Source organism: Neolamprologus multifasciatus, chromosome 6 (assembly GCF_963576455.1).
Source record: "Neolamprologus multifasciatus chromosome 6, fNeoMul1.2, whole genome shotgun sequence".
NCBI classification, from domain to species: domain Eukaryota; kingdom Metazoa; phylum Chordata; class Actinopteri; order Cichliformes; family Cichlidae; genus Neolamprologus; species Neolamprologus multifasciatus.
Window position 1 is genome coordinate 34465567 of NC_140444.1, and position 27976 is coordinate 34493542.

A 27976-nucleotide genomic window follows, 5' to 3' on the forward strand; every position below is an offset into this window, starting at 1 on the left:
TTTCATTTCCTCCCATTCCTTCAGATCTTTATTTCTTTCTGTTTCTGTGTGTTTTTCATTTTATCCTTAATGTTTCTCTTTCCATTTCCTTCTTTCCTTAGTCTCCTCCAAATGTGACCATTCCTTGTTTTTGTCTTACTTTACCTCTTTCTGTCTGACACATCACTATTCATCTTTTGAGAAAAAAAGAGGCGAATCGGAAGCAATTAAGGAGCTGAAATTTCTGGCAAGGGTATTATTGGTGAGCACTGCAAAAATGAGTGTGTGTGCTCCTCTCTTGTTAATTAAAATGGCTTTCTGATGGCCACAAACAAGCTCTACCCTGCCAAATACACTGACCTGTGCACTGTGCACATCCACACACCCACACCCACACGCACACGCACACAGTTATTGCAAAAAAGGTTTCTTTAGCATTTCTAAACCTACACAATCTGAATATATCATGTTGTCCTGCTGCTGAAATATAGTATGCATTATTCCCTAATACTGCTACTACAGTAGGAGCTTTTACTATACTCACAATGCAATTGCAGTGTGGGTATAACAAAAGCTGCTACTACTGTAGCACTCTTAGGCAGTGAAGCTTGGACTTTTGTACAGTACAAGCTCTCAGCAAACTGTTAGACAACAGACACAAAGAGGACTGGCAGGTACTGCAGTCAATTTGCAGAAAGAAGGCAACAATTTGGATAGTTCATTAATAATTTAAGTCATTTAAAAAAAAAGAGCCATAGATTGAGCAGTTGTATCATCGTCAGTGTGTCTCTTCAATTACCAAACAAACAAATTACATAAAAAATAAAAAACTATATGAAATAAGTTTGCAGAAAACAATCACATAGAAGTAATCAATGACGTTTACAATAGCCATCTCTTTGCCACATTACAACAAAAATCATATAATAACAATGTCATAAATAAATTCAGTGAAAAGTTAGAAAGAAATTGTAAGTGTCAGGTTAACGATGCTAAGGGCCATGAAATCAACAGCCCAGCCATGGTAAGTGTGCTGGTAGGAAAACATCAGACAGGAAGTGGTCTGGACTATCTCACCTGCAGGTCTTTCAAAATAAGAATGAGCGGATTGTTAACCCCTAAAGAATCGTTGAACTTCTTAAAGGTAACTATCCCCCAAACACACATTTCTAAATACACTTGTACAGCCAGTAATATACCCTGATGACCTATGACTATGTCTAAGTTTATGTGCACAAAACGCTGTAGACAATTTGATGAGACATTTAGATTATTGTTGCTAAATTATGGAAAAGTATCTCCCAGTTTTATTGACATTATAATTTAATGCAAAGTTTTAAGTCGTTTTAAATTCCTTCACTCAACCTGACAACTGGGCCCTAATGAGATAAATATCACATTAGTCATTTTATGGTATATGTTTTACATCCAAAGACCTCTAACCAGTTCATTTAGTCTGGTTAATTTAAAGGCTGACAATAACAGGATTTTTAACTCTGTAATACCAAATGTATTGTATTTGAAACAGATTTTGTGAGTTTTTTCGACCACTGCATTATCAATGTCATTTATTTATTTATTTTTATTTTTGCTGCATGTGGCAAAAATAACACAAATTAAAACATCTTTTGTATTTTCTTTTAATTTATAAGAAGGCTAAAAGTGTGATACTCTGATAAATCAGCTGATATTTTTCTTTTTCACACTCAAAAAACAAAAAACGTATTTCCCTGACATTTGCTACACCCTGTCACTGTAGGTCATGGTGGCTGACTCCACAAAAAGTTGGTGATACATGCATTCTGGTCGCAGTTACTTTTTTACATACACAAACTTGCATTATGCTTTTGAAAAGGAACCTTCACAGCTACGTGATGGATGCATGTAAATTTGTCCATGTAGACAATAAACTATTAACCTGCTCAAAATTCTTCATCTGTCCACACACCACGACCCCAAACCTCCATAAAACCGCCCACACCTATTTAAATTCCTCCGTCTCAGTCATCCAGTGAAAAATGTCCCAGAGTACCAGCTTGCATTGTACACACACACAGACACACATACATGCCCACACCCGCGCGCGCGGGGAGGCTGTGTGTGTTTTCAGCTGATGAGGCATTTTGGCGTGGCGCTGAGGCTGTGCTTTAGGGGAGCCGAGCCTGATGAGGGGGAGATTTTAAATCACACCAAATGAAGCTTTATCAAATAAATGAAACAGTGTAGCACCCAACTCAGCAAGAGTCAGTTCCTTTATGGGAGTGACGCAAGCACTCTCTCTCTCTCTCATTTGTCTCTCTCCATCCTCCTTGAAAAACGCTTTAGAGTTTATAAAAAGCATTTAACAATTTCATGCAAAGACACACATCTTCTAATTTTTTAACTCCACTTAAGGTTAAAAGAATCTCTTCTGCACTTTTGTCACATTTTTCAAGTGGAGTGAACCTGAATGCAACTTGCAGGAGGAATTGCAGGGAGGCAAAGTGAAAATTAGAGAACCCATAAATCCAAGAGCCTAAAAGGACACTGTAAAAACACTTTTAAAGTGAGGTAGGTCTCACCAGAACACATAAATAAGTGCTTGTTAAATGAGACTGAGATGGGGGCAACGTCTACAACCACTCGCAGTCAGTAGCCATCTCTGAAGAGACTTTTGCTGTATACATACACAGAAATTCACATTAAACAAGAATTCACATTAGCTACTTACATTCAGAGTCCAGTCAGTCCTGGAGTTGAAACAGAGATTCAGTGAAACATGACAAAATCCTCAGCAACCTTTTATGTTTTACAGCGTAACCAAAGTACAGCAAGTTGGAATATTTGAGTTGAGTCTCCTATTGAAGAGAGATACATAGCACATGATTGTGCCCACTGGTGCAGAGCAACTCAGATTGATTTCAACATGTCTACGTTTAGAAATTAGACGGAAACTATTTGCAAACATGTCCCGATCTTTGTGACAGAGGTCAATGTGAGTTGACTGTGATTGATTGGAGACAGGTCGACTTCTACCACAAAAGTGGCCTCCCAGAAGTTGAGGGTGTTAAACACTCAACCACTGGGAGAAGAGCTAGTCATTGCTGTGGCAATCAGTTGCAAAATTCCAAAAGCTGCAACCAATTTATATTTGTTGCAAGGAAATTGCTGTCCTCTTTTTGCTCTAATTTCACAAAACCACAAGCCAATCCAAAAATCTTAAATGGGGAAAGCTAGTGGTCCAAGGGATCACTGTTGATCCATGATCCAAACCGATCCCACTTCTCGGCACGCACGTGATCCGAAGATTTGAAAAAGAAAAGAAAAGTATGTGTATGGTGTGCGTGGTCAGTCTGTCAAGCGATAGTCATGGCCAGCACTATTAGACCAAGTGGAGGAGCAGAGGAGTTTGTGGCATTTAAGCAGCCCTTTGCTGCCCAATTGGACCGGGCTAAAGCTACAGACATGTGCAAAACAAGGAGTTTAAACATATAATGAACGTGCTTGAGCCATGCTATGTTATCCCGTTCGCATCCACTTCAGTGACAAGATCGTTCCAAGCATGTATGAGCAGGAAAAGTCTAAAGTTATGGCTGAACTGTCACAGGCAGCCTCTGTTGCCCTACCTACAGATGGGTGGACCTCCAGGGCAACGTAAAGCTACGTGACCATGACCCCTCATTACATTACAGCGGAGTGGTAGATACACAGCCGTGTACTGCCCTATATTGCACCTTAATTTATTTTTAAATAATTGTGTGGAATGAGTCTTGAGTTGAATGTTTTATAATGGGCAAAAAATACTTAAATAAATAAATGGCGAGTTAAATTTTTCTTGTCTTTTGTCTTTTTTTGCTGATCCGAAAATTGATCCGATGATTTGAAAACCGTGATCCGATCTGAACCGTGAGTTTTCTCATCCGTTGCACCACTAGCAAAAGCTAAATCAAAAATATTAAAATACCACAGAGACATGGTGGTGATGGGGGGAGCTGTGGTATGTTTGTGGTGATCATCCAGTCTGCCACTACAATAGTGACCTCAGCTCCCTGCCTGCCTTACTATGATTTATTTATTTGGTTCGCTCTACCCTGCAGATTTTCCACTGAAGTCCAGTTTTACCGGCAGGCCTCTCACTTTCCTCATGTGTCTGTCCCCCCACCTGACTTTTCCTTGTCTCTGTTGATGGTACCAGCAGGTTGAAAGCATTCTCCTCCTTTTCCTCTTTTAAATCACACACACACGAAAGAAAAATCACTCTATTTCTTTCCTTATGCTCCACTCTAATTCAGCCATCTTGCCTTCTCTCCATCCTCTCCTCCTCTACCTCAACGTCCCCTCCCTCCCATGCTGCTCCACTCTTCTCCACCATGAATCGCTATATATAGACATGTGAAAGATAAAAGGGTGCGTCTCTCTCTCTCTCTCTCGCCTGACCCTAGCTCTTTTTGATTTGTGGAAAAAGCTTGTGTGTGTGTCTGTGTGTGTGTTTGTTTGTGTGTGTGTGCCGTTTTGGATTTTTTTTTTTGCAGAATATATGCTGTGCCACTTTGCAGGCTGGTAATGAGAACTGCATAGATTCTCGCTCTCTGCAGCCTCTCGCACACGCTCACAGACGACGTCTGCTGCCCGTCACTCTCTCGTTTCTTTCTGGCCCGAGCGGAGCCATTGTACCCACCGTTTCCACACAGAATGTGAACCACACAGAATGTGAACCACACACACAAATAAAATGTCACACGCACACAAGCATAAACACACACATTATTCACACAGACCACATTCACAAACAAACACACAGTTACACTTGCAGCATCTCCCATGATGCAACTGAAGGAAAGAGTCTCCTCTCCAGGGAGCGACAACTGTGGCACACACACACACGCATAGAGATCTTATAGCACACACAACTGCTGAACCAGCTCTGACTGTTGCTTTAGCTGGGCTTCTGGTTGAAAACACCCACTTTAAAATGACAAAATGTCACAACAGCGCACACTCAAATATGATCTTAATCTCTGTTTAGTTTACTCACAAACAGAAACAGAAACTACATTAGATTACGCTAGATTAGATCAGAGTAGATTTGATTTTAATTATTGCCATGGGAATTAAACGAAAGCGGCCAATGATTTAATAAAAGAAAACAAATGTATTGACCGATGAAAATCAAGAAAAAAACTTTTCAAAGCTAATTTTAAAAGCTAAATCAGTTGATCTTTTTTTTAAAAAACAAAACAAAACAAAACAATTTGCAATACGAGACTCGGAAGAAGCAGTCCGACTTTCTTTGACGATTGTAACGTTGGCAGGTGTGTTTGCTTGAGCGGCTTCTTTTGTAGGTCAACCATCATCTGGAGTCCTGTTCTATTTTAACAATCTAGTCATCTTCTGAATTATTAAATGTAGTGGCTCGTAAATTTACCGGCTGCAGAGGACAAAAACACTTTCATGTGACTTTTCTTTTTAGCACATTTGTTCTACTAAGCAAGAACATTTTTTAGGCCATTTGAGCATTTCCACCAAAATTATGATGCAGCTTTAACAATCCAACAATGTGCAATAAAAAGCTAAGAAGCACACAAAACCCACTGGTTGGCATTGGTTACAGCAGTTTTAACAATGCTCTAGTGAGGATTTAAACGGAACAAGAACACTGAAATGAGTGACTGGAGGGTTTCGTTGTTCTAGTGTATTGGTTCAATTTATAGACGTAAGAAGCTACAAATCAACAACCAAGCATTCCGTCGTTTTTTCTACTTTTAATTTTATTCTGAAATTTTAGCTACAATCTAACTTCCTTTCATCAGTGTTAAATAGTAGTTTAGACTCAGCATCAACATATAGTGACCAACAACCTAGAGTCCATCATTTACGTTTAATTTAAAAAAAAATAACTCCCTACCCCTTTTCTTTTTTTTCCCTAGCCAAAAGGATCACATCTCTCCGCCATCATCCTGTCTTAATCCTCCCTCCCTCTCAGTCTCACACCATCCTGTCTGATTTAAGGTCTCTATCTTTTCCCTTTTAATCTTGATGACTAGCGCCAGAAGACGCGTTTCTACCTACATTGCCTCCTTTCTTTCCATCTTTTGCTTCCTTTCCTTAGAGTTAAGGAGAAAGGGAAGTGAAAAATATGAGGGTGAAATGTGCAAAGAGACTGAAAGACCTAGACTAAGACGGAGATAAAATATGTGATACAGGAAAAAGAAGAGGGATTAGAAAAAAGGAGACTTGGAAGGAGTGATGGGACGGAGGATGGAGAGAGGAGGACAGAGGAGATGGAGTTAAAGATAGATTGAAAGGAGGAAGAAAACGGAGAAGGAGGAAGAATTGCAGTATTTTTATCATTCTGAGTGAGTGGGCTCCATAAAAGTAGGTTACTGTCAGCAGACAGACACACACACACTGCTACATGTAGCCTCTCCATTTTACTTCTGCTGAAGCAGCTGCAGTATGTGTGCATAAACGTGTGTGTATGTGTGAGAGCGAGAGCCCTGAGCATGCTCACTGAGCCACCAGCTAAACTGTTGGTTCCAGCAAGAAAATACCAATGGACTGTCTAAATGGCAGCAGCAGATATTTCAGCAGCAAGAAAAACCCCAAAGGACCAGAACATATCCACCTTAAAGGCATTCACGTGATGAAGTCACACTGAAATTAGCATCAGCACTGCGTTAGCTATGAATACAGCCATTGCCATCTCTGGCTGTGGTTACCATGGCCACTGCTGGTGTTCCTGTCTATTGCTAGGCTATTGGAGAAGGTTCATTGTCCCTCTCCATTAGCTCTGCAGTCAGACAAATACACATTCTCACTTTAGACATGGAGACATAGACATAGAGTACATTTGTGGCATTAGTTAAGCAGAGAGTGCTTGTGCATGTGCCCTTGCACGAGCATTTGTGCACTAAAGGAAGAGCAGTCATGCTGTTTTACATACACAAATAAATAATATCATTTAATACTTTGTAATGGAGCAATAATCAGCTACACTATTCAGTAAATTCCTGAGCTCATGTATGTAACTTGAGTCCCTGTTCTGCTCTGCTCCCTTGGTGAGCTCAGCCTCACAGCAACCTGCTGCAGGTTGAGGTTCTGCTTGCATTGGCCTTACAGCTAGCAGAAGCTCCCAAACCAGAACAAGGATTACAGTCGCCAGATGCAGACCAAGACAGTGGAGACGGAGTTCATCCAACCGCAGGACAAGAGATTCACTATAGCTCAGTGATATCAGCAATCTAACCTAATCTAATCTACGGGAAACCTTAGATGGAGGGACAGGAAACCATTCGCATGTCAGCAACTGAACTTTCAAAACGGAAGTGAGGAGAATATCCACTGCTAAATCAATTGCATTGTTGTTTTCAATGGATGTCAACATTGAAAAAATATCCCTCAAATATGCACCATGAAAAATGTCTGGTCCTTTATGTGTTAACTGTTTCATTTATAGCCTATAGTACATTTACACAACAGACGCTGACCCAAAGTGATTCTGAGACAAAACCCAAACTTTCAAAATACACAAAAAGCTAAAAGGCATGATTTAGTGGTCATTAAAATGTGGTCACAATTCTCACATTGATGATGATTCATCTCATAAGTCAGCGGTCCCCAACCCCCGGGCCTCAGACCGGTACCGGTCCGTGAGTCGCGAGAGTTGAGGCTCAGGTGTGAAATGTATAGTTTTCAGGGTTTTTATCGGTTTTCAGTGTTATTTTGTTATCGTTTTTATCGTTTACTCGGTTTTCCTGGGTCTTTTCACGTGTGTTATGAATAAATTTTTCTTTTTTTCGGTACCGGTACTAGTTTTTTTTGTTGTATTTATCCGCAACACCTTAAAGGCCGGTCCGTGAAAATATTGTCGGGCATAAACCGGTCCGTGGCGCAAAAAAGGTTGGGGACCGCTGTCATAAGTCATGACACACTGCTCTCCCCAGCATAAGTTGCCTTTAAAAGAAAAGCAGGTGCCAGTTAAGTACTGGCATTGCAATACTGGTCCTGTATTTACTTGGTATCAGATTGATACCAAAGGTTGCGATATGTCAGAGCACTAAATATCTATGTGTGGGAAACAATACATTCTCAACTGGTGTACTTGGTCAGGAGGCCTCTGCATCACACAATGAAGCACTTGGTACCAATTTTGCATACAAAGTGAACACTGCAGAAATACTGATCTTTTGATCACATGACCATTCCATATTCTTGACATAACAATCCTGGCAATGCTGCTTCATAAACCTTTCAAGTGATGAATGTGCACACTAACAAAGCTCCATTGCCGGCCAGTTGAAGCGCAGTCAGTACCAACAATAGAGTGCATGCTCAAACATGAAATATATGTGGTTGTTTAAAAGGGCAGGCACTGCATACATTGTTACAGGATTATATATTTCACGGGGAGTAGTGTCCAGACCCATGCCAGAGATGCAAAAGATCTTTATTTGCTGGTTCTCTGTAAGGTTAGCAAGAATTTGAGCATAATATAACGGCACATTATAGATAGGTTTGTTCAGCCTTTGTTGCTTTAAGTGCTATGAGTGTTTCAGGCATTGAAAAGAATGTAACAGGAAGACCTACAATGGTACAGAAAGTGAAAGAACACATGATGCTAGTATAGCTTATGATAGATTATTAATATATAGGCTATACCAGCTTGTCATAAAATAAATCTCCAAGTGTTTATAAGAGCAAGTGGAGAAAATCTATTGTGCATCCACCACCTTCCTGAGATTGTAAAACAGTTAGCTAACTACTGCCTCCTTTCACGAATCATGTAAAATATAGATTAAAATTGAGCTTTTGTCCTCCATCAGACCTACAGGTAGACTGGGCAGGGTCAAAGCCAGTGAAACACACACACACACACACACAGAGGCACATAAAGTACTCATGCGCACACACATACAGATCTGATGTGTAAAGAGCGTCTTGCAAGCTCAGCAGTCATAAACCTGTCAGGAGAAGCGATGAGCGACTAGTCTGTCTTCTCTTTCTCACACACACTTACAGCCTCACACAAATACACAACATTCACCTTCGCCACAAATCATTCAACAGCCCCTCCTTCACTGTAACTTGCTCCTCACCTGTGGACACTCACATACAGACATAAATATGCACTCATACCTGCTGTAAGATTTTATATAAATACTACAGAATATGATGTTCTCTACGAGGGCAGAAATACATGGAAAAACCACCACGGTGTCATTTGTAGCCAAGCTGGCGGTCTCTAAAAAAATGATCATGTCTGCTGTCATCAGTTTAAAAAAACCCAACTACTCTCTGATCTTCACGGCTAGTTTAACAGCCCATAATTTGTGCCGAACTGGCAATTAAAAGATGTATAATTGAAAAGATATGAAGGCTTAAAATGTGATCCACATATGACATGCTTGCTTAATGAACATGCCACTTATCTTTTCATACACCATGGTGTGGTGGATGCCACTTTCTCTTACAACATCAGCCCCAGCAAGGCTTAATTACTTTCAAGATACAGTCAATCTGACAAAAGAAAGGAATCCATTCTACCCAATGCCAGATTTTAAATTTCTGCTGTTGGATGGCCACATAAGGGCATTTTTATGCTTGCCGCATTACTTGTGTTGTGGGTGTCTCACGACCTTTTTCACATCACATCATTGTGTGCCGAGACACAATCTTTGTGGTGCTTCGGCCGGTCGTGCACCTCTTAATTTAACTTGGCGCGTTGTGCCGTGGCTGTAGCAGCTGGGTCGAGGACACAAGTGCACGATCGTGTCGGTTTTTACCGAAGTTTTAATAATCCTGCACAGAAGCTCCGAGATATACCAACACACAGAGGGAGATGTTACAACTGTTTGAAAACTTCAGTTTGTGGAAAGAACTTTGCAAAAATATGCTCGACAAAGTCTTAGTTTCCAGTTTTTATTTCTTCTCTTTATCAGTGCGTATATTAGTGGCAACAGCTATCATTTAGAAGAAAACTGCAGCGGCTTCTTGCACCTTAACGACAGCTATAAAGGCTGGATCTGTGTTATGACGGTGCGGCGGGTATAATGGCAGCTTAAGTCTCCTTTAACAGCTGAGATTGGCTTGTGTCCCATCATGTACAAGTGTCTAACATGCTTCCTTGTGTACTTCCAACAGTCTTTCCCTGATGTTTTCCTAATTCCCTTTCCCTAATGTGTATATATTTTAGCTGTAGTGTGATAACCTTCACAAAGATTATACAGTAGGAATAATTCATTTATAAATAAATAAATAAAAATGCCTTTTCAGAGTCATTCAATATCAAGTGCTTTTTGGTGAGATATTTGTTAAAAAGTCTCAAGAAACCTTTGTAGCAACTAAAATGTTTCCTTGATAATCTTAGAAAATGGTTAGCAGTAATATAAATGAAAGTTGAACATTAGAAACCATTTTAAATTCTATATATCTGTTCTAGGGTGTCTTACAGAAAGTGTCTACACAGGCAGCGTAATGGCTATTACTCCTCAGACTAACTTCCCATAAGAGCTACACACAATTACAAACGCGTTTTTTACTTTGCACATCTATTTTTCTCCATATTATGTGCACTACAGAGATCATGGTCTTGAATGACTACACTGCAGAATAAAAATGAAACAGTGCAACAAATCGAGCATAGCGTCAGCTCAAGCAGGCTATGAAGTTAAACCGAGCCACAATCCCAGAAGATGAGCTGATCTTGAAGCCAGCCTACAGTGGGGCAAAAAAGTATTTAGTCAGCCACCGATTGTGCAAGTTCCCCCACTTAAAATGATGACAGAGGTCAGTAATTTGCACCAGAGGTACACTTCAACTGTGAGAGACAGAATGTGAAAAAAAAATCCATGAATTCACATGGTAGGATTTGTAAAGAATTTATTCGTAAATCAGGGTGGAAAATAAGTATTTGGTCACCTCAAACAAGGAAAATCCCTGGCTCTCACAGACCTGTAACGTCTTCTGTAAGAAGCTTTTCTGTCCCCCACTCGTTACCTGTATGAATGGCACCTGTTTGACCTCATCATCTGTATAAAAGACACCTGTCCACAGCCTCAACCAGTCAGACTCCAAACTCCGCCATGGCCAAGACCAAAGAGCTTTCGAAGGACACCAGGAAAAGAATTGTAGACCTGCACCAGACTGGGAAGAGTGAATCTACAATAGGCAAGCAGCTTGGTGTGAAAAAATCAACTGTGGGAGCAATCATCAGAAAATGGAAGACATACAAGACCACTGATAATCTCCCTCGATCTGGGGCTCCACGCAAGATCTCATCCCGTGGGGTCAAAATGATCATGAGAACGGTGAGCAAAGATCCCAGAACCACACGGGGGGACCTGGTGAATGACCTGCAGAGAGCTGGGACCAAAGTAACAAAGGTCACCATCAGTTACACACTACAACGGCAGGGAATCAAATCCCGCAGTGCCAGACGTGTTCCGCTGCTGAAGCCAGTGCATGTCCAGGCCCGTCTGAAGTTTGCCAGAGAGCACATGGATGATACAGCAGAGGATTGGGAGAATGTCATGTGGTCAGATGAAACCAAAGTAGAACTTTTTGGTATAAACTCAACTCGTCGTGTTTGGAGGAAGAAGAATACTGAGTTGCATCCCAAGAACACCATACCTACTGTGAAGCATGGGGGTGGAAACATCATGCTATGGGGCTGTTTTTCTGCCAAGAGGACAGGACGACTGATCCGTGTTAAGGACAGAATGAATGGGGCCAAGTATCGTGAGATTTTGAGCCAAAACCTCCTTCCATCAGTGAGAACTTTGAAGATGAAACGAGGCTGGGTCTTCCAACATGACAATGATCCAAAACACACCGCCCGGGCAACAAAGGAGTGGCTCCGTAAGAAGCATTTGAAAGTCCTGGAGTGGCCTAGCCAGTCTCCAGACCTCAACCCCATAGAAAATCTGTGGCGGGAGTTGAAAGTCCGTGTTGCTCGGCGACAGCCCCAAAACATCACTGCTCTTGAGAAGATCTGCATGGAGGAATGGGCCAAAATACCAGCTATTGTGTGTGCAAACCTGGTAAAGACCTATAGTAAACGTTTGACCTCTGTTATTGCCAACAAAGGTTATGTTACAAAGTATTGAGTTGTATTTTTGTTATTGACCAAATACTTATTTTCCACCCTGATTTACGAATAAATTCTTTACAAATCCTACCATGTGAATTCATGGATTTTTTTTTCACATTCTGTCTCTCACAGTTGAAGTGTACCTCTGGTGCAAATTACTGACCTCTGTCATCATTTTAAGTGGGGGAAGTTGCACAATCGGTGGCTGACTAAATACTTTTTTGCCCCACTGTATATCAGTTGAAGGTTCAACTGATATCTGTAGAGGTGGTAAAGGAAGGTTCAACTGATATCTTCTAATCATCTAACTGGAACGGTGCTGTTCCCCTGCAACCCTCTTTGCAACCCAGCTTCTGCTTTCTTGCTGCAAAATCATATCATCTGCCTCTGATGCCTGCCTGGTTCTATGCTAGGGCCTCCCCACCTCTACAGAACGATGCTGCCAAACTCTAATCGCAGTGGAAGGAAATGACAATCTTCTTTTCACTGTGGTGGTTGCTCTGAATTCCTTTTTGTTTGTTTTTTACATTTTTTGAATTTTATTAAAACTTTATTTATCCAAGTAGTCATGAGTAGGGAAAATAACGAAGTGTACATCCCTGAAAATTCTTCCATTACACGCTTACTTTTGATGCACATTCAAGAAAGCTCCATGTGTAAACTGCTTACTGGAGGTTCCATGTATATATTATACTCTGATTGATGCATTTAGCTCGGCTGTCTGCTGATACAGAGGCTGCATGCTACTGCACGGCTCCAGTAGTACAACTACTACTGTTACTAGTTTAATTTCACACCTTCTCAGTCGCTCTTGTACACTGCATCCTCGAACCACACACTATCCCACTTCTCCACACACCACTCCACTTTCTGCCCTTCCTTATTACTCATGGTTCGTTGAATAAAAGCAACTTGCAGCATCACATCATCAGCTTATGTCCAGTACATTTTACCACCAGCACCATTTGACTGGTGTATGGATAATGAGTGCACACATGCATATGTCTTTGCGTCTGTCTTTGTGTGCCCAAGGTGATTGGCTGATAAATCATGAATGTCCAGGAAATGAGGAGAAGCAAACACATGACATCAGCAGCTTCTACATTAGTCACCAAATTGCATCCGCAGAATAGAGCACTATCTCATTATTTAGCACAGTTACACACACATAGAGGTGTACACTCAACCAGACGCACAAGCGAGTACATATGAAGAAATGTACAGCTGGGAACAAACATAGAACAGGATACACAGAGCACTAACTGTGTGTGCGGTTGGGGGGATGTACTGGAAGACAAGGCTGGTTGAGCTCGTGCTGCTGTGGTGACTCATCAACCCAGTGAATCACATAGAGATTTGATTTAGAAACAGACTGCATCCACCTGACTGCCGCTTCCACTGGCAAACACACACACATGCATGGAGACACGCTAATGCACACGCACACACATATGCATACACACACCTACACAGACACATTTATGCACACTCACAGTCAGACGTGTAACAAATCCTCCCACAGACACTTATCCACATACACTGATGGACACAGATATTTGATGCTTACTAGACTGGAATCACATTTGTTCTTGATCTAACATCACGCAATCGTCACACAAACGTGATGAATTCTTATTCTAGTCAGATTACTTTCTAACAGTGCTTTTAAGGTCAGCTGACCACCACCAGTGAACAGTCCAAAGAGGCATTCGTGTAACTGAGATGAGATGTGGTGTGAACATTACTTCCAGCTAGTTAGCCCCTGTCATCTCACAAAACATCAAATCCACAGCATAGTAAAGCGTTAATGTGACACATTTACACTTTTTTATGTAAAAGAAGTACGGGATGTCATTTTTAATTTATTATATTTATTGCGCAACTGAATGTCTTCAAGGCCTTTGCCTAGCAACATGTAAGGCCCGAGTCACACAATCCTAGAGATCGGTCTGCATCCGGTTCCCTGGCAACCACTTGTCGCTAGGGGAAAATGTATATTCCCAGACTGATTGGTAAGCAGTTGCAGGCGATTGCTTGCTGGCTCTAGTTGAAATAGTTTATTAACAGTTACACAGTGCTGAACCAAACACCTCCTTGTGGTTTGTGAGGAGGTGTGATGGAATCTTTTTTCCCCATCATTTTATTTGCGTATAGTTTGGTTTGGGAACAAAAATATTTGTCTTTCAAGCTTTTCCACTCCTGTGAACATTTCCTCACATACTTATACCTCAAATACACTCAGCAATCTACCTCCAGGAATTTGCTGACATTTGTGAATCCCTATATTGACGCTATTATTATCATTCCTTTTACTGAGATGATGATGATTATTCTGTCGCTGGAATCGCTGGCACTTAACAGGTCAATTACAATAGCTGCGGACTGCGTCAAGCTGTCGTGTAGTCATATTTCCTCAGAGGTGCATGTCAGGTTATGCCACAGGTTACGGTGTTGGTTTCCGGGGGGGTGGGGGGTTGTGGGTTTGATGTAGCTATGGTGTAAATTTCCAGCTAAAGCACACATCAAGTGCTGGTATAAATGCTACAGAGATGTAGTGAAGTTACAGTGAGCGTGCAAAGCAAATCAATATGAATGTTACACTGGAACCCTATCACAGCAATATTTAAGAAGCCAGTGTGTTTATACATTCAATGGTTACATTACTTGGTACACAAAGAGTTCAGTCACAGGTTTTTACCTTTTCAAACACAGTACGGCTCTGTATGGATGCGCAGTGTCAGAAGATATGTTATTTATTTGTTTATTTAGTGTATTGCAGTAGTGTTTAACTGAGCAACAGCACATTTATAGATGTGTCTGAGAGCAAAAAACATACCAAACAACATAATTAACCCTGACAATTAACGCTTAGAAAGGATACAATGTGTAAACAGAAAGGCATGCGACAGAGGTGTTTCTGAGAGTTTGTTTCAAAAATCATTTAACACAGCTTTAGTCTTTTACTAACAAAGGTTTAAACGGCCATCTGTATATGGCTTAATTGTCTGTATATAATATTAATGCATAAAACTGTAAGCAAGTGGCGTGCATTTGATTCAGTAGACATTCTATTAAATCACATTGGTTAGTGAACTAAAAAGAAAAAGGAAAAAAAACAAGTAGGGCTCAAAAAAGAAAGCACAAATCTAGGCTATTAAAAGAAGGTCTGGAAACACTGATACACAGGACTAACAAAATACAGCACAAGCTTGGTATATTAACCCAGCTATTAAAAACACATTTGCAGACTAATACTATTTATTATTCAGGAAGTTGCATATTTTCATGTTTCCACACAATTTTGTCAAAATATTTAATGAAAAAGATAGTAACAGATAATAGATGAGTGAAGGCAGTAACACTGAACATTTTGCCCGGGATTGTCTGTTTATCTAGTGTTCATTGTGTTCTACCACGTTTCACATTGTGTTTCCGCTGTAAACTCCAGCAGCAAACACAATCCCTCTTAGAATATGACTGTGTTAAAACTGAGCTGAATTGTGTCCACAGATAAAGTCGGGGAGCCTTTAAAACCTTTAATAAGGAGACGAGAGCCGGTTATTCTGCCTCCTTGTCCTCCTTTTACACTAAATCCTTATTACACTGTGGATAAGTCTGCAGCAGAAAAGAAGCCTAACTTTAGCTCGCTCGTTGTCCCCGATGATTTTGACTTCAGCTTCAAGGGATTTCAGGGCATACTGATCTACACACAAAACCTTTCAATTACCAGGTGAGCTCAGAGTAAAAAAAAAATAAAATACCTGTCTGCCTCTCTGGAAGCATTTTAGAGGAGAAGACAAGTGCAGGGATGTGTGGTTCAAATAATTAGCCCAATACCAGAGTCCCCTGTCGCCAAATAGTTAATTAAAAGCTTGCCCAGTGTGGGTATAGGAGTGTGTGTATGTGTGTATCCAGAGGATTAAAGGCTGTAATTATAATTATGTCCTCTCCTCTCTGTCTCTTTTCCACCTTTTCCTAACACATAATCTCTTCACTGTAATAGAATGAAAAAAGTCGTTTTTCCCCACCAATCTGCAGAAACATTTTAGTTTATATAACTTAAAGAATGATGTCTAATAATAATAATAATAATAATAATGCCATACAAGGGCACTCTGGGATGTTTCTGGAGAGACACTGGTCTCTATAAAAATCTGCATCTGATTGCTTATAATTTTCACAAATGTCACTTGGTAAAAGAGAAGCGGGTTTAAGCGTCATAACCAAAAATAGGATAGCTCTGGTCTGGAAAAATCAATTTAGGGCCAGGGTGCATGATGAAACGTTACATTCCAGTTATGTGTAACCTGATTCAAGTGTTGCAAAATGTTATGCACTTTCTCCCGAAACAGCTTCAGTAAATTTATTAGAAATGCATCACTGCTCTTTTAATTCAAAGGCAAATGAATATAAATACCTTCAGTTACTTTCACTACCAGTCTTCTTCCCTCTCCGTCCCTTCCACCGTACCAGCGCTCCACAGCTTTGTGGCTGGAGAGTACCCTGGAAGACTTAATGACATCGATGTCTCATCCTCCCCGTTTCAAACAGATGACCTTTGACCTGCGGATCTGAGGCTGGTATTGACGTTGTGACCTCAGCTAATGTAGCAGGCCTGCTGATAGACTGAGATAAGTGACTTTGTGTGCAGACACTGATGAGACAATCCAGCCCACCAGTTCAATTAAAGTAACTACAATCCTTTACAAAGAACATTGTGACAGAGTTTCAGTCACACAGTATGAAGAATTAAACTCAGTTCTCTAAAAACAAAAATTAAGTTTGTCATATTATTTTAGCCCACAGTAATCAGATATTAAATACAGTTAGATTTAATTTTTCTGTTATTTCATTTTTTTAAATGTCCTGTAATGGTAACAGTTTGAGCAGAAAATCCACAGAAAAGAGAAGAGGCAGAGTGAGTTGTTACATTGAAGTGCTGTAGCTAATAAAGACAAGGTCAGTTTGTTTGACCTCTTTTGCCCCAGAGCGACCTCAGAGGTTATTAGCCTCTGTCAGAGGGGTGCGGCTACCATGCTGCTGCTTCTTCAGTTCTTTTCCTTCCAAGTTCCCTCCATCCTGGGCCACACAAACAATGAAAACAAGCTAACCTAACTCAGAAAGACTACAATTTACAGGTTCATTCTTTAAAACCCATAAAAATTATATTTGAATTTCAGGTTTTACAGTTGAGGTTCGTTGTGGAAAGAAAACACAAACTAATCACAAATCACTCACTATATTGGCAAACCGTTATACGCTTCCAAAACACTCAGAGGCCATTAAATCCTCCCTCACTACTTAAAGAAAGCATCATGTCACCTATTCATTTGTCCCCTTTTGACACAGTGTGACTCTCCTCTCTGTTATCCACTCATCCTCCTCAGCATCTTTGCCTCGGGGCCTGCTGATTGACAGCCATGCTGAACCCAGGGACCACCCTCTCAGAATGACAGGGCCAGTCCCCCTGGCTTGGCCAAATGACACACTAATGTGGCAGATTGGTTGTCAGTCTGATGGGCAGACCTGCTGATGTTGCAGTGTGCCAGCCTGCTTCACTGCCTGGCACTATGTTTTGATTTCACAAATGCTAACACCTACTGTAATGACATAACCTTTACGTTTGTTTTCTCCACATTTTAAAGATCAATGTGAAAACGTTAATGGAGAGATTTTTCCTCACTTTTATTGTTTTTGCAGTAAAACATCAGGAGTTACTGTTTTCTTCAAAACTTTTATGGAGCCTTTTTGAGACACTGATAAGAGATCACATCACTTCTTCACTTCCTGCCACCATTGACCCACTTTAGTTTGCATATCGGACTAATCGTTCCACAGACGATGCCACAGCTCACCTGCTCCACAAATCCCTGAGTCACCTGGACACTGGCAGAGGGAATTATGTTAGGATGCTGTTCGTGGACTACAGTTCAGCATTCCACACAATAATTCCCTCTAAGCTTTTCACCAAGTTGAAGGATCTAGGACTCAGCTCATCACTGTGTCAGTGGATCTTCAACTTCCTCACAGATTGACTTCAATCAGTGCCGGAGGAATTATGAGCCCTGATCATCACTGGTACGCCAGTGGAGAGAGTGGACAGTTTCCGGTACTTGGATGTCCACATCACTCAGGACCTGTCATGGTCCTGTCACATTAACACCCTGGTTAAGAAAGACCACCAGCGTCTCTTCTTCCTCAGAAGACTTAGAGACTTAAGAACTTCTACTCCTGCACCATCGAGAGCGTCCTGGTGGGAAACGTCTGCACCTGGTTTGGGAACACCACCAAGCAGGACAGACGAGATCTGCAAAGTGTGGTGCGCTCAGCCAAATACATCATTCAATCAGAGCTTCCTGACCTGCTGTCCATCTACACCAAGCGGTGCAAGACCAAAGCCAGGAAGATTATGATGGACCTCTCCCATCCCAACAATGGACTCTTCTCACTGTTGAGGTCTGGGAAGCGCTTCCACTCCCTTAAGGCCAAAACAGAGAGGATGAGGAGGAGCTTCTTCCCCCAGGCTATTCGGGCCCTGAACCAGGTGTAGGACTGGGCTCTCTCACACACATCACACGCATTTTGTTTATTTGCACACTACTTGCACACTTCTTATAATTTCTTTCATGATTTGTTATTTGCACGTTCTTTTTACTGTAAAGTTAAAATCTGTAAATTCTGTAGTAATCTGTAAATCTTACTGTCAATTCTTACTGTGATTTAATGGTCGGCATTGCACAGCAATAAGCATTTCACCACATGTCGTACTGTGCATGGTCGTGACAAATAAAAAAAATGTAATGTGAATTTGATTTAAACCCTTAAACCAAGATTCTTCCTATTTTAGTGATCTAATCTAAGGGTCACTTGGCGATGAAAAAACAAAACAAAAAAACTATTTCAGTGAAAGATTCTGATGACCATTAAAGGAATATTTCGAATTGCATTCATGTGATGAAGGAACTGTCTGTTTTCTGCTTCTGGAGGCAGCACTTTAGCATAGATGCCCTTGCCTCCCTCTTCCTAGCTCTTCCAAAGAGCTCTAAAGCAGGCTCCAGTGCAGACCCGTGTGTCCTGGGTCTGCACTGGAGCCTCCTTCTAGTTGGATTCGTTTCATTGACCTTACCTACTTGTCCTAGGCCTGAACCATGTCATCTGGCTCCTTACAAAGGAGCAGTGACTCTACTATGAGCTATTCCCAAGTGACCGCACTTCCCACCCTATCTCTAAGGGAGAGCTCAGACTCCCTTCAGAGAAAGCTCATTTACGCCACTTGAAAATGCGATCTTATTCTCAGCTCTCTCAATGCTCAGTTTTCTCTTCACCACAGCAGACCAGCAAAATGTCTCCATCAGTGCAGACGCTCAAAAAATGTATCAGCAGATATCCCTTACTTTTCCTCCATCCTACAGTTGAATCAGAAACTCATTCTGCCTGAAAACCACGGCCTCAGCTTTGGACGTACTAATTCCGACGACTGCACACTTATGCAAAGCACAAAGCAACCTGAGTTGGAAAGCCAAGTTCAATTTCCCTAACCACACCCAGACCTCATTACTGCAAGACGTGTTGAATCGAGAAATCTAAAAAACCTCAAGAACAGCTGAAAAACAAAGTTACTGACATCCATCAGTGTGGAGATGCTACAAAGACATTTCTAAGGCTTTGGAACTCCAGTGAACCACTTTGAGACACATTATTGATTTGGAACAGTGGTGAATTCCCAGGAGCGAACTGGTCAGTGTTCATAATTCAACAGTAAGAAAGACACTAGACAAAAATGGCATCCGTGATAGAATTCCAAGGCAAAAAACCGCTGCTGGCCAAAAACAAACAATGACTCGCTTCTCATTTGCCACAAAAAAACATCTTGATGATACCCAAGACGGATCATCGAGAATCATTGGAATGTTTGTGTCCTGTTACATCCAATGTAAAACTAACACAGCATTGATAACCTTAGATAGATAGATAGATAGATAGATAGATAGATAGATAGATAGATAGATAGATAGATAGATAGATACATACATACATACATACATACATACATACATACATACATACATACATACATACACACACTTGCCCACGTGACCTATAGGCTACACACACATGCACACATTTGCCTACATTTGGCCCTGTTTCTGGGGAGAGGTGCCCTGGGCTGCAGGAGGGTGGAAACCAGCTCAGATCAAACACGATGAGCCCGTCACTACTCCTTCATTCCCTTTTTACTTTTTATTTATTTTTTCTTAAAGCACACACAGACACACACAGACACACACCCTTTACTGCGCATTCCTCACTTTCTCTCTGCATATCTTCTTCCGTGTCTCTCTCTCTATCCCTCACTGTCTCTCACTGCTCCAATCTGCTCTCCACACTGCAGTTGACAGCAGCCAGAGAGAAAATGGAAGGGGGTTGGAGGGGTGTGGTGGAGGAGGGACATGAGGAGAGCAAAACAGAGGAGAGCCGTGAGGGGTGTAAGTGGAGGAAGAGATAGAGGAGGAAGAGGGAGGAGGGGAGACCGGCCAGGAAGGACTGGAGAGGAAAAGGAGATGGAGTAAGAGGAAGAGAAGCAGCTGAGAGCTTTGGCAGTGCTTTTTCGTTTTATGTAATATCCTCACTCTGTAGTTCTGTCCCCACACAGCCCTCACATATCAAACTCACAGCACACCATTCGTCCCATTATCTATCTGAAACCTCGAATAATGTTCAATTGCAGCGCAATTACAATAATTAGAATCATTAAGGTGATCATTTCCTGACACCACCATTCATTAATTTGGCAAAATAACTATTAGCAGCAGACTGGCAGGAATGGAGGGAGGGATGGTCTTCTTTTACAACATGAGCCCATATTGCATTTGTGGAATGCTTTTGAGTTTTTTTCATTATTGGTCTTTACACACAAAAAATATTCTAGAAAATTCCAGAAATGACAGCTGAAAGATGCCATTACAATCTCCTGAAGCCAAAAGTAAATAAACTGCTTACTTCTCAATTCAGTGTGCCGTCTCAATAGACAGGAAGAAACAATAAGTGATCACAACTCTGAAGGCAAACAAGAGAACTGCTCAAAAATGTTCTTATTTATTATTTTCTATAGGTCACATTACCATCTTAGACTTACTATCATGTTTCAGACATAAAAATGACTCATTAGAAAACAATATGGTTCATTTAGCTGGTTTATAATGGCATAAATAAAACAATTGTAAAGTTGTGCACAAGCATCCATAATAATGAATGTTTGTCCAAAGAAAGAAGGGTGAAAAGCTTCTTTTAAAAAAGATGTCTAGAACAAGTGATCCCTTCAAATCTGAACGAGGCAACATTAATCGCCATACTAGTAACCAGCAACAACCAGACTCTTACAAACAAGCTCATAACACACAATGAGACATAACTCCATCCATCCATCCATCCTCTTCTGCTTATGAGAAACTTAATTTATATATACACTGTATTGATAGAAATACCTGGGAATTTTTACATTACACTTACAGGAGCTGCTTTGCAATGGAAACCCATGTTACCAAGCTCCCGGTGTTCTGGGAGTCCATCCTACCTCACAAACCATCCTACCCGTTGTTTCTGCGCATACGTTGCGCATGCACACAACACAAAACCCAAATTTGCTTCGTTTTTTTTAACCCATTGTAAATATTTGTTATGGTTAGGGTTAGTCAGAAGTCACCATCAAATTGTAATACGGGTAGGATGATTTGCTAAAGTACGACGGTTTGTCAGAACACCGGCACACAGTTTGTATTCAGATGTTAATGGTTTGACTCTGCAGATAAAAAGTCAGCAGTGCGCACTTAACTTCACGACCTCGCTCTGTATCTTTATGTTATCCTGTACTTTGTGTACTTCCACTCTGCAACATTATTGCTCACAGTTGAAGTGAAGAAATTTCTTCTTCAATACTTTATATTTTTAAAAAAGTAATATGGCAGGACTCAAAACTCATAATACAGTCCAGTAATACCAGTCTGTCTGACTGCTTGAACAAACTAAACAGAAAAAAATACAAATATGAAGCAACAATATTATCAAAAATTCTTTTCCCTAGGCTCCAACAAACTTTGCCTTAACACTGAAGTATTCAACTACTCCCTATTTGGATTTACATGCCCTCCACGTGACCCTTTTCTGCCGTGGAAATTGATTTCTCTCAGGTTTTGTGCATGGAGCAGATGAAAAACCTTTCAGGGACATCATGTTCTATTTCACTTTACAGTTCCTCCACACCATCTTCTTTACATCTCTCTCTCTCTCTCTCTCTGTGCTATACGTATCACAGTCCACCAAGCTGCTTCTCACTAACGCAGGGTAATCACTTTACCCAAATCAACAACGAACTGCCAATTTTAACCGCCTCCCATAAACAAATGAATAATGGATTTTTCAGAAGATGACTAAGACATCATTTGGACACCTGAGATGCAGACTACAGAGCGGGAGATGAAACAGCCTACAAATATAGAAACGCCACCCACTGCCTAGTAATAACATCTATTTCCTGATGTGCAAGTTCAGACATTGTGCAGGTGTACTAAAGAAATGCTGAATCCAAACATTCAGAAAATGTCAAAACTGAAACCACTCTTGTTAGACCGAGGATATATCGGGTTCATCTGCCCTGAGAAGACAGCATGTAGAGGGTTGGCTTAAAGAGTCCCAGTCTCCCTCAACGCGAGCGCCTCGCTTCGTATTTATATATCAGTGCTGCCTCCTTGGTTTGTTCTACGCATCTGTCGGTGTGCGTATGTGTGTATATGTTTTCTGTGTTGGATGAATGAGATGGGGTGGGAACAAGCACGGGTGTGTCCATCAGTCTGCTCCACTGTCCCTCTTCTACCTGTCCCCCGTTCTGCATCAGTAGAATAAAAACGCAAAAAAAGAAAACACCACTGTGCTTTTCAGCAAACACATCCTTCTCTCGCTCACGCACACAAACACACACGCACGCCGGCTGGCTAAAGGCCAATCAATAATTCACATAGTGCAGATTGAATGTAGATCAGTGACTCAACATGGGGGGAAACACTATAGCTCCCCAATTGTCCTTCTTTCTCCAGATTTCTGTCCCTTTCTATTTTCTCTCGCCCTTTCTTCGTCTTTTTGCCACTCGCCACCTACCTTCCACCTTCACTTATCTTTTTTGTCTACCTCTGTTTTGTCTTCTCTTTTTCTGCCTCTCTCAGCCTCTCTTCATGCAGTTTTTTTTCTCAACCATCATTTTCACTGGTGGTAAATGACAAGAGTTGCCAGCAGTAGATCATAGAAGTTGTAGCCAAGTTGCTTGATGAAAAGCTGAAATGGTTTTGATTAATGATCTTAATACAAGCTGCGGCTTATTGCTTTTGTCAGATATTTGTAGAGACCAGGCTGAAACAGCAAGTGGACTTTTTAACTCCAACAGGATCATGAAAGGACTGAGCCGTCACTACAGCAACAATCTGATTGATTCCAATTAATCGTGTCGATTTCTGTGTTTTTCAGCTAATAATGCATCATATCAGTTGTTCAGCACATTCTCACACCTACATGATAGTTTGATTGCCTGTCGATTCCAGAACAACAGACAAGTGTTTTCACATTTACAATCACTGTAGTTTAAAGAGACAGCCCTGGAGATGGAGACACTGTGGCTCAAATCAAGCACGGGACTTTCAACATGGAGGCCTTGGTTCACATGAGTTGCTGTTTGGTTAAGTTTAGGCATCAAAGTACTTTCTAAAAAGATATTTTACATCAGCTATTGAGATATTTAAAGGCAAAACTATTTATTATTTCCTAAGCCTAACCAATAGTTTTGGTGCTTAAAGGTTTAGGTCTTGATTACATTAACAGCTGTGACTAACTGCAGATACCTGGGTTCGATTTTGACCCAGACTATTTACTGCATCTGATCCATCACTCACTCTACATACTTTCCTCTCATTCTACTCTTCATTAATGGCAAAAAGCCAAAATAAAATGAGTGACATTACACAACTTTTGTGCATTTTATTTTGATTTACAATTGTAATAATGTTTATTTATCTTATACTGGACCTTGGTGCATCTACTGTGTTTATCCAGTTTGTGTAACAACCATTTTTACCTCTCTTCTTCCTTCCTTTACACCAATCTTTCTCTGATTGGATGCCCCCCATAGAACGGTGGTCTGAACAGCAGCTGTTCTCAAAGACACAGATGCACAGCTGAGATGTCTGCTTTCAGTGACATTGTAATCATCTAAGATTTTTTGGGTGGGATTTTCAATCTGCCCATAAAAGAGTTGATGATTACGGTTTCCAACAGACCAACGTTACATGATTTTGTTCTCAGAAAATTACACAATGATGTCAGTAAAAATTTTCAACTTGAACATTTCATTCATCGGGATCTGATGTGCAATTTAAGTGTTCTCTTCATTTTTTAAGCAGTGCATATAAAACACCTCTGAAAAACCCACAGCTGTTGTTTTTCCAGTGAGGTCAGTGTGTTACTCAGTAATATTTGTCTTCACTAAACTCTTTCTTCTCCTTTTGTCCACATTTCTGTCACTGCTTTTCTGCACTTGCTGTTGTTTCCTCTTCTCTCACCCATCACTGTATGCACTTCTTTCCCCTCATTCAATTGGTTTCTTTCCTCTCTTCACCATTTTCCTCCTACTTCACACAACCCCCTCTCTTTATCTCTAGCCCACTGGCCCACTGTCCCACTCTACAGGCTACTCAGTGATTGAGTGTCTCTCTTTCGCTTTTTGCATTTTGTTTAGTTTCTATATCTTGACTTAAAGTGCACATCTGTCCATGACATGCAACAGATATCAAACACACACACACACGCACAAATAGATGAGAGAGAGCCCACACTCAGAGTTGAGGAGAGGACAGCAGGGGCATCACATTTCACCACAGTGAGATCCAGACAGACACACACTCACACTCCGAGAGAATTGACTGTGAGGATCACATATCTTGAGTAGAGTTCTGTCAAAACATCTATTACTATGGTGCTTGTCTGTCAGGATGCTGTATCTAGTAAAGATGAACTTGCATGGAGGGCTGCACTATATATGGTATCAAGAGTAAAAGCTTCTCTTTTTTTAGCTTCATTTTTGCATGTATCTTAAAAGACGCACCCTTTTTTTTTTTTTACCTTTGTTGTTCAAGCATATTTCCTTTTTGGTACCTTGTTTTTTTATTGTAATGTAATAGTGTCAGCATTATCAAATGTGCCATTATGTCACCAGGCAGTGTTATGGCAAACAAGGGAGAGAAAGGCAGACAGTGAAAGAGAGATTGCACACTGGAGCGTGAATGTCCCAAATGGTGCTTTTTTTCTGCCAACCACTGGGCTGCACTGACTGTGACTGTGTGTGTGTGTGGTGGGATGCAGCAAAGCCCCCTGAGGTAAGTGATCCTGCTGAACAGGTGCTACAGTATCACCTGCCCCCACCCATACACGCGCATACACACACACACACATACACAGCCATGCGAGCCTCCATCACCCGTGACTGATCTGAACAGATCTGCTTGGTCCATGCCAGAAAGATGAAGCCAAACCACAAGCTGATGCATCAGTGTGTGTGTGTGTGTGTGTGTGTGTGTGTGTGTGTGTGTGTGTGTGTGTGTGTGTGTGTGTGTGTGTAGATCATCTTTATTTCTGCACGTGTAAGTGTTTAACCAAAATGATTTCAGCCAAATAGTGTACATGTTACAGACTAGGGCTGGGTATCGTCACTGATTTCTAGAATCGATTCAATTCCGATTCACAAGGTCCCGAATCGATTCGATCCACGATTCGATTTAATTCGATTCGATTCAATTCACTTCGATTTGAATCTGGGAAATTTTGACAGTCAGAAATATTATAATTCAGATCAGTACATTTACATATTTTTGTATCTATAAAAAGGAAGCTGACACTCGCAAGACTTTATCAAAGGTGTGAGCGTCACAGCAGATGCCTTTGTGTCAAAGTAGCTGAAGATAAAACACAGAAAAACATGAAGGTGATTTTCCTGTTCTGGGATTTTATAAAAATATTCTGCAGTACATCAAAAACGAAAGAAAACCATTAATCAACATATGAACGTTACCTCTGAAGTTACAGCGGTTTTATTAGAGACACAGCGTTTTGCATTTTGCATAATTTTAAAAAGTTTAAATTTGTTCAGTATTGAACGGCAGAAATTAGGTTTTCGTTTCAGAAGTATATAAAACGAAAAAAAAAAAAAAACGTCGACCGACAGCGCTGTAAACAACGGTAGTCTTGTGCATAACAAGCAAGCGAATAATGAAGAAAACCGTACAGAGAGAGAGAGGGGGAGAGAGAGCTGTGCATCGTGGTTGAAGCAAAACAGTAAAAGTAAGAGTGAATACATGACGATGTTTATGTGACGCATAGTTTGGATCCTCTTTTGCTGCTGTTCGGTCAATATTGTTTGGAGAGACATCAAACTAACAGCTTTAGAATCAGCGCATAAAGGGCGTGAACACAAAGCTCGACCCGCCGACAGATCAGAATCAGCGAGCTGTCGGCTTTCAGCCCCAACCGTGAGAAAGGCGACATCTCACTGATTCTGATCCGCGGGTCGTGCGTTTACGTCTTTGTGCAGAATCCGTGTTCCTGTTCTCATTTACTGTCTTAGCTGTTTGGTGGTTGTTGAAATTTTGTGAGATTTCACCAGAGATTCTGGCATTTCGGGCAAAATAAATTTATATTAAAAAAATCGATTCAAGATTTTAATGAATCGATTTTACGTTATCCAAGCCAGAATCGATTTTAATCCATAAATCGATTATAAAAACCCACCCCTATTACAGACTTCCTGTTTATTTCTGTATAATAACACAGTAGCAATGTAAACGTGTCAACCTCTCAGGCAGAGAAGATCTTTGGGAAGCCATCAGCCCGTGTGTTTACTTAGCCTCTGGGCCAATTCTGCCTCCAACTGCCTGTCAAGGTTTATGAATGGGGATAAATAAGGAAAAAAATAAATAGCTAAATAGTCATAAAATGCTATCCTTCTTTACTGGTTATCTGAATGCAATCAAACAGAACTACAAACAGAACTAAGAAAGCTTCAGGGACCCAAAATCTTGCCCCTTTCTTGTGCATACTCATATGGCAAACTGGTATCATGTCAAAGAGTACGTAGAGATGCTAAGGTCTCAACAACATAAGTTGAATGTGCATGTATTTGTGTCATGGGTTGCCGGGGCAAGCCGTGTGAGACTATATTAGGACCCAAAATGCGGCAGCTCTGGTGCAAGTGAGTTTATTTAACAATGTAAATACAAACAGAGATGGCGAGGGTGAGCTTAAAACTAAGAAAACCTAAACTGGGAATAACTAAGGAAAACAAACCTGAAACCTTGAGATAAGAAACCGAGATGCAGGGAGACGAAGAAAACATAGGGAAAAAACCACACAGGACGACGGAGGGAGAAACGCAGATGAACCAGCAACTACTATGACAGAAGACACGACTTAAATACACTCAGAGAACACAGGGAGATTACACACAGGTGGGGGACACAGCTGGGAGTGATTAACGTGACGAGACAAGGGAGGCAAACTGAAAACACTCACATAAGACGCAGACCTTCACAATAAAACAGGAACTTACAAATGCAAGGACACAGACTAAGAAACGCGGACTTGACACACTAAACCAGGGGTGTCAAACTCAAATACACAGTGGGCCAAAATTCAAAACTGGAGCAATGTCGCGGGCTAACATTAATATTTATTGAAAAACAAATCTTCCTCCAGATATGAGAATCAATCTTTTCTTATTAATAAAACAAGTTTTGCTGAAAAACTGAATATGGAACAAGCAAGGCTTAATACTGAACGATATATATATATATATATATATATATATATATATATATATATATATATATATATATATAT

General features: G+C 40.8%; 1 protein-coding gene and 1 long non-coding RNA gene across 13 annotated transcripts in view; both read right to left on the reverse strand.

The window, feature by feature from the left end:
* The window catches only part of cacna1ab (calcium channel, voltage-dependent, P/Q type, alpha 1A subunit, b), a 159281-nt gene that overhangs the window by 118719 nt on the left and 12586 nt on the right, over positions 1 to 27976 (reverse strand). The gene's annotated exons all lie outside the window — the stretch shown is intronic.
* Positions 66 to 27942, reverse strand: LOC146517469 (uncharacterized). The gene is made up of 2 exons (XR_014874783.1): positions 12665 to 27942; positions 66 to 10450 (listed from the first exon to the last, which is right to left on the reverse strand). It is a non-coding gene; the product is annotated as an uncharacterized LOC146517469 (long non-coding RNA).